Here is a 12195-nt window from a genome sequence, read left to right as displayed (position 1 = left end):
AGTTTCTTATTTTGTGATCCCAGGGAGCTCTAAATATCGATTTTGAACGAAATCGGTCAATTAACAAAGAATTTCAAAATGGCGTCGATTTTTTTAAATTTTGGTAACAATTTCCTGTTTTGTGATCCTAGGGATCCTCAGATATTGGTTTTGAACAAAATCTATGACAGTTCAAGAAAATAGATTTTAAACACTATTTAAATTATTATCATTAACATTAAATTAAATGAAAACACGACGCGCGACGTGTACTGCAGCCCCTGAGCTTGAGCACAGGCCGAGCCGGTATAAACCGATTTCTCTCCGTACGCGACGTAGCGCCTGTGCTCACGCACACACGCGCCTCAAGCTTGTAGTAGTGTACCTATCGTAGCGCGCTTGTATGAAGCTTTGACTCTGTTCGCTACTCATGTGGTTATACAACGCAATACCACACTCACAAACACTCGTACAAACATACAGACAAGTATATACTCACACACACACATGGACGCACGCACACGCACTTTTGAACGGTTTGAACGGAACACGGTTTTGAAATTGAAATTGAAAAAAGTGTAAGAATTTGTAAGAAAATATTTAAAAAAGGTATATCAGCCGGTTTTTTATTCCAGCTCTTAATACATGTAAAAACGTCCAATCTGTTCATTTACTCGAGACTTTACCCTAGTACCTAATTATATCGACCGCCCCATATCAAAACAAAGTAAATGTCATTTTTCCGAAAATCGTTTTATGTCATAAGCCTAACTTTCATAGTATGTCCCGTTGTATTGTAAGGACACCCACATTAAAGTAAAATTAAAAGCTAGTAAGTCGCTTTGACCATTTTAAAACATAGTAAGTCTTTGAACTGGCTAGGTTTTTATAGATTAATGCGCCTTACTAAGTTTTTAAAAGGAATTAGATTAAATAAAATAAATATCACCCATTATCTAAATACCATGTCAAAACAGTAAATACTTAATAATGCATTAAAACTTAAAAGTAAGATAGGAAAAGTCAATGACCTCTACATGTCAACTGTTAAAATATGGTTTGCAAGGGAAATACTTTGCATACTTACATAATGTTTTTAGGGTTCCATATCTCAAAAGGAAACACGGGACCCTTATAGGATCACTTTGTTGTCTGTCTTTCTGTCCGTCTGTCCGTCTGTCGTGTCTGTCAAGAAAACCGATAGGGTATTTCCCGTTAACCTAGAATTATGGGCAGGTAGATAGAATAAATCCGAGAACAAATTTCGTGATTCTAGATCAACGGGAAGTACTGTATAGGTTTTCTTGACGGACGGACGGACAAATGGACAGACAGCAAAGTGGTGCTTTAAGAGCTCCGTTTTTCATTTTGAGGTACAGAACCCTAAAAAAGAAAATGATGCACATGTAATGAATAAATGTGTTGGCCAGTCTTCACACTAAAATATTTAAACCCCTTTAATTTAAAAACTGTCATAGCCTAGTGGTTAGAACGTCCGCCTCCTAATCGAAGGTCGGGGGTTCGATCCCGGAATCACGCACTACTAACTTTTCAGTTATGTGCGTTTTAAGCAATTTAATATCACTTACTTTAACGGCGAAGGAAAACATCGTGAGGAAACCTGCATACCTGCAAGTTTTCCATGTTCTCAAAGGTGTGTGAAGTATGCCATTCCGCATTGGACCAGCGTTGTAGACTATTCTATTCTCTTGAATTTAAGCCGCTTACTAGGTTTTGATTTGAGAAAGCTGGAATGCCAGATTTGACATTAATTGACAAAATTGAGAGACCTAAGCTTGTATAAGAACACAGAAGTGTCATAATTCGTGTTCACTTTGCCTAACGTCTCTCAGAGAGCAGAGAGAGATTTAAACTGTTTCTTATAATCACTGGCCATATTTCAAATGCGAAAGTGTGTTTGTTGGTTTAATATTCAATCACGCTGCAACGGAGCAACCAGTCGACGTGGTTTTTTGCATGGATACATTTAAAGACCTTGAGAGTGACATCTCTCTCCGCATCGTATTCTTTATTGCTGAGGGTTGTGACCTCTTTCCATTATTCCTACATCTAATGGTAGGTTTTCTTGGGATAATAATGCAGTGGGTCCAAAGAGCCTACGGAACTCGACTAGAAAAACGAGATTTTGACACTTAGGTTTAACGGTTATGAATTAGTTATTAATATCAGTGATAAAATTGATTAGGGCTGTCAGGTAAAATGACATTTATCTCGGAAAATCAAAGAGTGTCCACGAGATTTTTTTCCAAGTTTGCGCTACTAACTACATATATTATGAAGAGGAAAGGTTTGTTTGTTTGTTATCGATAAACTCTGAAACTACTGAACTACTTGCACTAAAGACATAATCATCAACATCAACCGACAGACGTCCACAGTGAACATAGGTCTTTAATAGGGTCTTCCACATGCTACGGGTTTGCGCCGCCTGAATCTTTGCGCTTGCGCTTGACGACAATCATGCTTTAAAGAAAGCAATGATGAGGTCCAAGTTGGAGCACGCTTACCTAGAAGATGCCTATTCACTCTTGGCTTGCAGGTATCTAAGGTATATATGGCAGGAAACACGGCCGCCGAAATGGCGTTCCAACCTTTAGGCTCTCCCCATTGCCCGCAGCATGAATCTGAGCTTTCTTATGAGACCCATGGTTATATTATGTACATATAATATCTCATAAGAAAGCTCTAACACACAATCCAGCTAAGTAAGTCCAATTTCGAAAAAAGCTAGCTAGCCGACAAATCTAACTCAGGCAGCCTTCGGGAACCTTCGAGATGTCTCTGTCCAAAATTCCTCAATGCTTGAAGAACAGTCTTTGAATAGTGCATATTGTCAGTGATGAAATATGGATCCGAAATATAGGTCTTTTTTTTGTACACAGGAAATGCCTGACGCATACCCCTCCGTCATGTGGGGCTTGCACCAAACTTGCACTACTACGAAATCCATTTCGGAACACGGCACCCGGAACGAGGCGCGCTATCTCCTAACATAGGTATAATACCTATTTAGAACACTTACTATCTGTCATCATAATCTATGACAACCTCCGAGTATTTACCTGGTAAAACCGTAACTTTAGAATAAAATTTAGTATATAAGCAGGCTTCATTTAGAAATGAAAAAATCCCTATTTTATTTTTCAACGATTATAAACACAACTTTCATTCAAAAATAATAAGCTTAAATTCATTTTAAATAATATTTTGTGACGAAATGACGCGCGCAGTCCGTCCGCCATTAGAGTCCAGTGGACACTGAATTCCATAGAGCGCCTGCAAGAAAATAAATAGCACAGGAAGTTTTTTGGTTAGTTTTAGATTATAAGAAACGAAAATCATTTAGTATAAAACTAACAGTTAAAATTGATTGCTAAACCTAAACATATCATCTTCTGGAGGTTGGCTTCAAAGTATCAAGATGTTAAAGAAAACTTTTACAGAACAAGTTGCGAACAGCAATGTTTTCAACTTGGTTTTTTTTTTTATTGGGATAATGTATACTAAATAAAAAGAGGCCCTTATAATCTTCACAAACTGAAGTTTTTAATTGCATGTATTTAATAGCTGTTAATGCTTTAGAAAAATAAACAATTTACTTCAAAGTACAGCATTTTTGCGATTTGTCAAATAGCAATTACCTTAAATGTAAGCTATGAAAAGACTAGGCGTGTGATACGAGCCGTTGTGACAGCGTGGCAAATAGTTTAAAATAAAACGTGTAATATTTCGAAATCTTTGTTTTCACGTGAAATTTGACAGATGTTGATTCAGGATCAAACCGAGAGTTCCCTCACTTTAGTTCACTCTGGTAAAATTCACTTAAAGTTCCTTGATTTTAAGTCAAAATTATAGCACCAACGATTTTAATTTGATAAAGTTTCCACTTGGAGCACTGACTGTAGATGTATAACCGAATATGAGCACTAAAAAAAGGGTATTACAGTCCATTTTACTTTAAAGCTGAAGTGATTCGACGTTCGGATATTATCAACATTGGTGAAACGTAAAATCTCGTGCTAAGCACACTACAACGAATGTAGAGCTAATGGCAGTTGCAATATTGGAAATGGAAATCCTATGTAGGGAACAGCCTTCGGAGACAATATTGAATGCATACTAAAGAGAAGACGAGTTTAATTACAACTGTAGGTTCTGTAATATGATAGAGAGTGATGTGACCTCTATAGAGCTAATCGATGGCGCTAGTTGCTAACTGAAGCCGTTGGCCATTTAGTTTAGGTACTTTAAATTCATGACTTGGAAAGTTAAGGTCCCACTTTTACTGATATATACTTACCTACTAAATCGTTAATCGTCGTAGTTGAAAAAAAATCTAACAACTGAACTATTATTAACTATATTACTATTGATAGATAAAGTAAGAAAAAAACCGATAAACGTTGGGGTCTCAAAGTGCTAGAATGGCGACCTCACACTGGAAGGTGCAGCGTTGGAAGACCTCTCCACTAGGTGGATAAATAAACGATATCAAACGCATCGTAGGGAGCTGCTGGATTCAGGCGGCGCAAGACCGTGGTGTGTGGAAGTCCCTACAAGAGACCTGGTATTATAATATGTCTAGCAATGGAGTGTGGACGTCTATCGGTTGATAATAATAATGATGATGATGAATAAAGCAAAGACGTAAATACCATTTGCTTCGTATTAAACTTATACCAACCTACATGTAATAGCCTATTCGCCAGCCGCACTACAGTTAATAAGCAGTACTTAATAATATACCTACCTATTCTAACGCGAATAAAACTATGTTTCTTTCAACATAGCAAATTAATAATCCATTCTTGTGCTTCTCGTAAATAACGTACTAAAATATGCGCTGAATCTTTAATATCATTTTACTTGCATAGTATCATAGTGGAGCAATTTCTCCCGGGGGCAGTAAAGTGCACAAGCGCTCTAACGACTTGCATTCATCAATAGTGGAAACAATGTCCCAACAGACAATAGTAATTACAATATTGGAATTGTACGTCTAAAATGGAAAATAAAAGGGAATTTGCCGTATTTTTAAACAAGTTTAAGAAATTAGGGTCTCTATTAATTCTAAGTACCTATGTGTAATTTTGTCTTTTTGTGATTCTTTTTCTATTCGACAGAGGATATTTAGGTCTCTAGTTTTTTCGAAATAGTTCCAAAATGGTTTTGAAATTTTATTGCGAAAGCACTGAACTAACATATAAAGTCAGTTTGGATATAAAAATTCAATAACATGGAAAGCTTTATCCAGTAACACTTTCAACTTTCGCGTATTTTCGACTCTTGCGGGAGGATGCGATCAACAATAAATAGGTAATGTAAACAAATCTTTCTTTTAAACAGAAATAATATAATATATATTTTAGATTACATATTTAGATAGAACATAGAATATTTAGATATACGTGTACAGTTTCACAATGCAGCGATTTCTCCAGGGTGCGGTTTCATGCGCAAGTGCTTCAGTAACTTTAACTTTAAAACAAAACATGCTTTAGAGTAGAGCTCCGATATTTTGATATCGATAATGCATTCGCGGTGAATAGAAATTCCAATACTGGAATCGGAAACGTTATGCAAAACAAAAGCTCAACGACCGCAAGTATCAATTAAGGTCGTGGATTGAAATGGAATTCTCGTTTTCCATACTTGTTTACCTTATTTACAGATTTCTACTTTACTTTTACATTAAACGATTTCTGTAGCATTTTGCATACTTTTAATAACCAATCTTCGTCAACCATCCTGATGAGTAGGTACTTGCTTCATAAACATCTTTTAACGACCCGACCATCCCTTATATTATTATATTTAGGCATGTTTAGTTAAGCATGACCCTTTGTCCTCCAACTCAACGATAAACTTAAGCACTCATTGGGTTGTTGTACTTTAGCAGTAATACCTACAAAGAGTACCTATTGATTGAGTAGTTAATACAGAAAGAGCGAGAGGTGGGATTTTAACTTAAACTTTTCATATTTCAGTCCTCCCATTAGCCTATCGAAGCTTATTTTAATAGTATGTCAACCTAAATCAGATATTTTATTCCATATAAAAGTCTATGTATATAAGATATAGTCTTTTTGCCCAGAGAAAGCATGATGGTTTAAGAATTTGTACTTAGTAAGTGTTAGTATAACATCACCTGAAATAATTTACGATTGATTGTCCTGCTTGAGACTGTGCCCCGTCAGTACACAAATATATTCACTAAAAATTCCACACCCACGACCGTGATCATGTCAACCAAATCGGACCTAAATGTTGAAGCCATTATCCAAATAAAAACGTATCGAACGCAGGCCAAGTGGTTAAACTCATAGATAAATAGTGGTTCGTCTCACATTGGACACATTCAATTTCACAGGTGTATAAATGGACTTAAAAGGAATAACATATTGGACTAGGATAGCAGGATGAAGTGCTTAATAAATAATTTATCACTTCGCGGTGAACGATAACGCCACGGAGAAAGGAAAGGAAGACATCTGAATGGACATTTATATAAGATACGTTAACTCCCTGTACGGTAAATCCTCTAAACCATTTATTAAGATGATAAAGGCTTGGTCAAACACAACGTGCTCGATGGTAGGGATAGACACCGCAACCGCGTCCTGTAGTAAAGAAGTTGTATGAAGGAGTTCACATTAGAAAGCAGGAGTGGCAGCCGCGCTGCTGGAGTCGTCGACGTCGAACACTACATAGTTACTCATTTTAGGGTTCCGTACCTCAAAAGGAAAATAAGGAACTCAATAGGATCATTTCGTTGTCTGTCCGTATGTCTGTGATGTCTGTCAAGAAATCTATAAGGTACCTACCTACTCCCCGGTGAGCTAGACGCATGAAATTTGGCAGGTAGGTAGGTAGGGGAGCCTTTGAGGGCGCACTAACGATATTCTCGCACTACGAGAAACAACATGGGCTACCCTCATCTACGATTACTGCATCCCTCGCTTACGAGATAAGATACCAAGCCATTTCTATGGGAATAGACAACGCTAACTAACCCTACCTAAGTCACCTCCAGATAACCTCTTAGAGCGACCCCCGGACCGACCATCTAATCTAGCTATTCGAACCTCATCAAGTCCAACCAACAGGAACCATATTAGGTAACAACAACAATTTTGTCTGCCGCTGTCCGTGTCTGCCTTTAGTTCTAATCTCAAAGTAGATTCTATGTCTATAACATATTTTATTTCCTAAAAGAACGTTTCATTTTACGGCTTTATTCGTTTTCAGTTTTCAAATACCGGGTGTAGGTAAGTATAAAGAGTCCAACTAAGAAATTACACGGGTCTGCAATAGCGGAGTGAAGTGCTTAATAAATAATTTATCACGATGCAGCGAACAAAGATATCACGTAGAACCAAGAATATCTAAATGGACATTTATGTGAGATACGTAGGCACTTAAAACTGAAACTTTTGCACTTATCTCAACTAGTATCTACCCGTGAAAATTTTAAAACTTTAGTAAATATGAAATGTTACACAAAGATACGCGCTGAATTTAGAATCAGCTTTTTTTAATTCGTTAAATAAAGTAATTAGGTAACTAGTTGGTCACAATGGTTAGAGTAAAGGAAAGTGATGTAGGTAGATATATGAAACAATACATTGACATTATACCATAGACAATAGACATATTATGGTGTATAAAATTCGTATTCGTTATGAGCATGGGTTATGAGTAGACAGAAAAACAAAACGCGGGAGAGTAGAAGAGATACCTAAGTAAGACGTGTAGCGCACTACATTGTAACCTAGGTGATCTAGATACATGTGTAACGTACTTCTTTACATGTAGATATATTATATTATCATTGGGACAATATCTTTAATATGAAATCAAAATAATCATTTAGACTCTACACTCTAGGTATATTTTGTGGGCCTAGAACTGCTCCGGAAAATTTCTCCACTTATCTCTTTCTCAGTCTCTGTTATATTTTGGTCTCGTTTTTTCAAAATGAAATGAATTTTCGTAGGTATATAATTATTTACCTTAATTATACTTATAATTAAAAATAACAATGTACGAGTATCTAGGTCAACTAATTATAATACAAATAACATCCCCTAGAGATAAAATTTTCCCACATAATATTATATTTCATGCATAATAATGACCTTACTCTTCGGTGATTTAACTAGCTATTAAAATATATAATGCTAATAAAATTAATTATAAAATAACGGGGCTCACTAATTAAGCTGCAAAGCAAAGTTTAATGATACATAACTTAGGAGTCTTTTCTACACATTTTGGTCATAGATAAGCGAACAGAAATTACTATTATTTGCACTAAAAAAAAATTTGCCGCAAAGTGCCGCGTAGAGGCAGCGTGGCTTTGTTACTTACACTAAATGGTAATCTTAACAATTGACGATTAATTAGGTATTAGGTACCGTCAATCTACAAAGTCTTTTTGACAACGAGCGTTACCTACTAAAATATTGAAAAATCAAATTCAGGCTGGGTTATTTTTTAGAAGTCAGTTAATAAAAACGAAAATGAAGCAATAACATTTATTTGACACACTTTCTGTAACGTTTGAAATTACTTTAGGACGTGATCACAAGCTCAAATCAACAACACAATTCTGAAATTCGTTCTCGTCTCGAGTGATCCTTGACCTATTCGTTTCCGTCAGAAATTACGCGTTCTTTTTACGAGTATTTTGTACTGTGATAATATTTTTCTCTTTCTTGTCAATAAGAAAATTCAATTACAAATTAATCAATCAATCGTCGATCTCATAAGCTAAAGTCTAGAGAAGATTTTTGCATGCATTCACCGGTAATATAGAAATTTTCACAGTATGTGTATTTCACTATAACAACGAATAATAAGAATTTCAAAAAGTCCGCCATATTTAAAAAAAAGATTAATGTTACTTCTTGTACGATGGTACGGAACCCTTCGTGTCGAGTCCGACTCTTACATGAACAGTTTTTTAAGTAGGTAATGTAATTACGCGAAATCCAAATCTCTTCATGCAACTAGATAAATAAAATCAACGTTATCCTCTCACCTAATATTTAAATTACTTAATAACGCAACCCCTAGCTCACTAAGATAAAAAGAGCACACGATTTTAATGGGAAGGGATGCAAATATTTCTTTAGCCCCGCCTAGAGCGCCATATAATAACGCTGTTAGTATGCGAACCTCTCCGGGATAAACGCATCTTGCTTAATTAAAAAAGCCTTATGGAGTTATATACAACCAGCTGACTCACTCCATCTTAGCAGGGATGTTATACGTATCTTGTAATTAATGTTATACTTAGTATAATTTTTTTGGTGAAAATTATACAGAAATACAGTAGGAAGTTAAGAACTTATGATGGAAAATACAAAGACAAAGATTGTCACTTGGTTTTTATACTATTTAGAGATACAAGCCATAGATATAGGACATGATATAGGAGAGCTAAGCAAGGGCTTAGCTCACTTATCTATCTACCAAGGTTTTATAAAAACTTTAAAGAAAGATTTCCGTTTATTAAGTCTATATAAAAGCGAGACTATGCCGTTGCTAGGTATTCTTTAGTTTGTTCTCTATCTGACTATTTCAAATTTAGGTAGTAAGTGGCCATTTTTGATGCGCATTTATTGCGGAAATTATTGCGGCATTTTACCACCGAACCGCAAGACGTCGGGCGAGTTTCCATCCTTATGTCGTCGACATTCCATCTACACGCACGAAACGTTTTGCGTCTTCATTCCTCATACGCATGGCTAAGGTTTGGAATACTCTTCCGCGATCAGTGTTTCCTACCAATTACAATCCGGGTATCTTTAAAACAAGAGTGAATAAGCACCTTCTAGGTAAACGCGTCCCATCTTAGACTACATCATCACTTTCCATCAAGTGTGATTGTGGTCAAGCGCTTACCTAATAGTGAATAAAAAAAATAAAAAAAATGAATTATTTAAATTACTTCAGTTTATACACATGACTAGTACTCGAAATGATAATAGAATAAAACTACTTCGATAGAGATCGTGTCGTGCGGCAAACCACTAAATTACAAAATATTCAACAAATTGACGAACACTCCACTTTGACGTCATTAACGTTAATACTAAAACAGGCTTGGACAAATGGCAGCAACTCGCGATGGCAACGCGTCCAATGCACACTGACCTCTACTAATACAAATACGCTAGACCTGCCATTGCCGACCTCTTTTTGAAGAACTTGATTTTCGCCATTTCGGCGCTGATAGTAGCAATGAACGTTATGTGAGAGTACTCAAAACTAAATATTAATGATGAGACACCTGTCGACATAGTATCAAGAAGATGACCATTTGACATACCAAGTATAAATTTTATAATTCCCGGTAAATTCCACGTAAATAAAGTCGCGGGCATTATCTGCCTATTTGGTTATTTTTACGCATGTGTATTTGATAGAGATTTAACTTACATCCTGACGACGGACATTGGCTACTATTTATCCAAAAAAAATCGAAGAGTTCCCACGGGATTTCTAAGAAACCTTAATACACGCGGATAAAGTCGCGGGCAAGATCATAAATTTCCATTACTAATACAAATCATACACGTATACGCGCGCGTTAAATACGGTATCCTTGTGTGCAGTTGCAATCGCGCGTTGTGTTTCAGGCTTAGCTTCACCAAAAGCCCATTATAATAATTACAGCAGGCAGCGTGTCGCAAATAAATTAAAAAATGGGAATTTTTTATTATCCAGCTAAAGCTCTCCTCTCCGCGCATTTTTTACGGCACGAAATGTAATCTTTGTTTATGGTAACATAAAAATTCAGCATATGAAATGAGTCAAATTAACGTAATGGACCAGTTCAGCTGTGGCTTTTGGCCCACCAAATCCAAAACTGAGCTCATTTTCAAGCAAAACGGCTTAAAACTGTGCTGAAATTGAGACCAATTTTCATGATTTCAATCACTTAAACTCATTTTCAAGCAAAACGGTTTAAAACTGTGTTAACCCCAAATTCTGTAATTTCAATCCAAATGGTACAATTAACTACAATAAAGTTTAAAAACATTTCATTCAGGTATTTTCCTGTTAATTTTATTTCATGCATACGTTTTATTATCCAGCTTCTCACTAAAAACGACAAAAAACTACCTACTGCATACTTTAGTATACCTATTAACGCAACTCCGATTTTTAATTTGCTGAAATGTAATGAAAACCAAAATGTAATTAGTTATTCATTAAATTTCAATTCAATTAACGCACATTATACCTACTATTCATATAGCTTGTGGCATAGACTTCCGCTTTGCCTTATAAATTATTCCGACCCCACTTCGAGTTCGAATACTCGAAAACCAACTCGATTGTCACATTTAACATCGCATTCGACGACCATTTTCGTTCACTAATAGGCGAAAAATTTAATAATATTATCAAGGTCATAATCTTAATAGACATTTTCTAATAAAAAGTAATTCTAACAAGTAATAACATAGAGATCAGTGTGTATGTTTGATCAATATTTGTGTCCTTGACATTCGAATTAGAGTCGCATCCGAGTGGCCTATTCTTATCTTTAAAATTCACCCACCTTGAACGCCGGGACTATGTTAGCACTTTTTGTTCCTAAAGTGGCACAAACACCGCTTCACTAAGGATCGTAGTTGGTTCATTAACGTTCACAGTCACAGGTAGACACTTGCGCGTAGTGCGTGGGGGATGTAAGACGCTACGTACTACGTAGCGGTTCGTAGCGCGCGCGCGTAGCTCCCGCGAGTGACTCGACTGGCCCCGATGCCGACGCCGACACGGATTGCGATCCACAGTGTATGCTAACTTTTCAGGTAAAGCATCACTACTAACATTATAAATGCAAAAGTGTGTGGATTTGTTGGTTTGTCCTCAAACATTTCACAACAGAGCAACGAATCGGCGTGATTTTTGGATGGGTATAGTTAAAGACAGTAATTTAGGCAATTTTTTCCCCTCCGGAAAATCAAAAAGTTCCCACGGGATTCTTAAAAACCTAAAATCATGCGGATGGAGTCGCGGGATCAGTCAGTCAGAAATAATTAGGTGATTTGTCTTCGAAGCGACGCTTTCATCGAGACCAACAATCAAAACGAATGAAATGATGTTAAGTTGCAATCAGACCTACTGGCAAGTGATGAAGTGGCCTAGAAGATCGATACGGAGAAAGAAAATGCAACA

At 36.4% G+C, this 12195-nt stretch overlaps 1 protein-coding gene across 4 annotated transcripts in view; it reads right to left on the bottom strand.

Annotated features, from left to right (window-relative positions):
• Nucleotides 1–11782, bottom strand: part of LOC123872324 (kazrin) — a 167319-nt gene extending 155537 nt beyond the window's left edge. For all 4 annotated transcript variants that reach the window (XM_045916537.1, XM_045916538.1, XM_045916539.1 and 1 more), the window contains exon 1: nt 11576–11782. The gene's annotated coding sequence lies outside the window, so the exon portion shown is untranslated. The remainder of the gene's footprint in view (nt 1–11575) is intronic.
• Nucleotides 11783–12195: the final 413 nt, after the last annotated feature.

The sequence above is a fragment of the Maniola jurtina genome, chromosome 15 (genome assembly GCF_905333055.1).
Source record: "Maniola jurtina chromosome 15, ilManJurt1.1, whole genome shotgun sequence".
NCBI classification, from domain to species: Eukaryota; Metazoa; Arthropoda; class Insecta; order Lepidoptera; family Nymphalidae; genus Maniola; species Maniola jurtina.
Note: the sequence above shows the minus strand (reverse complement) of the source record. Positions and strands in the feature narration are given on the sequence as shown.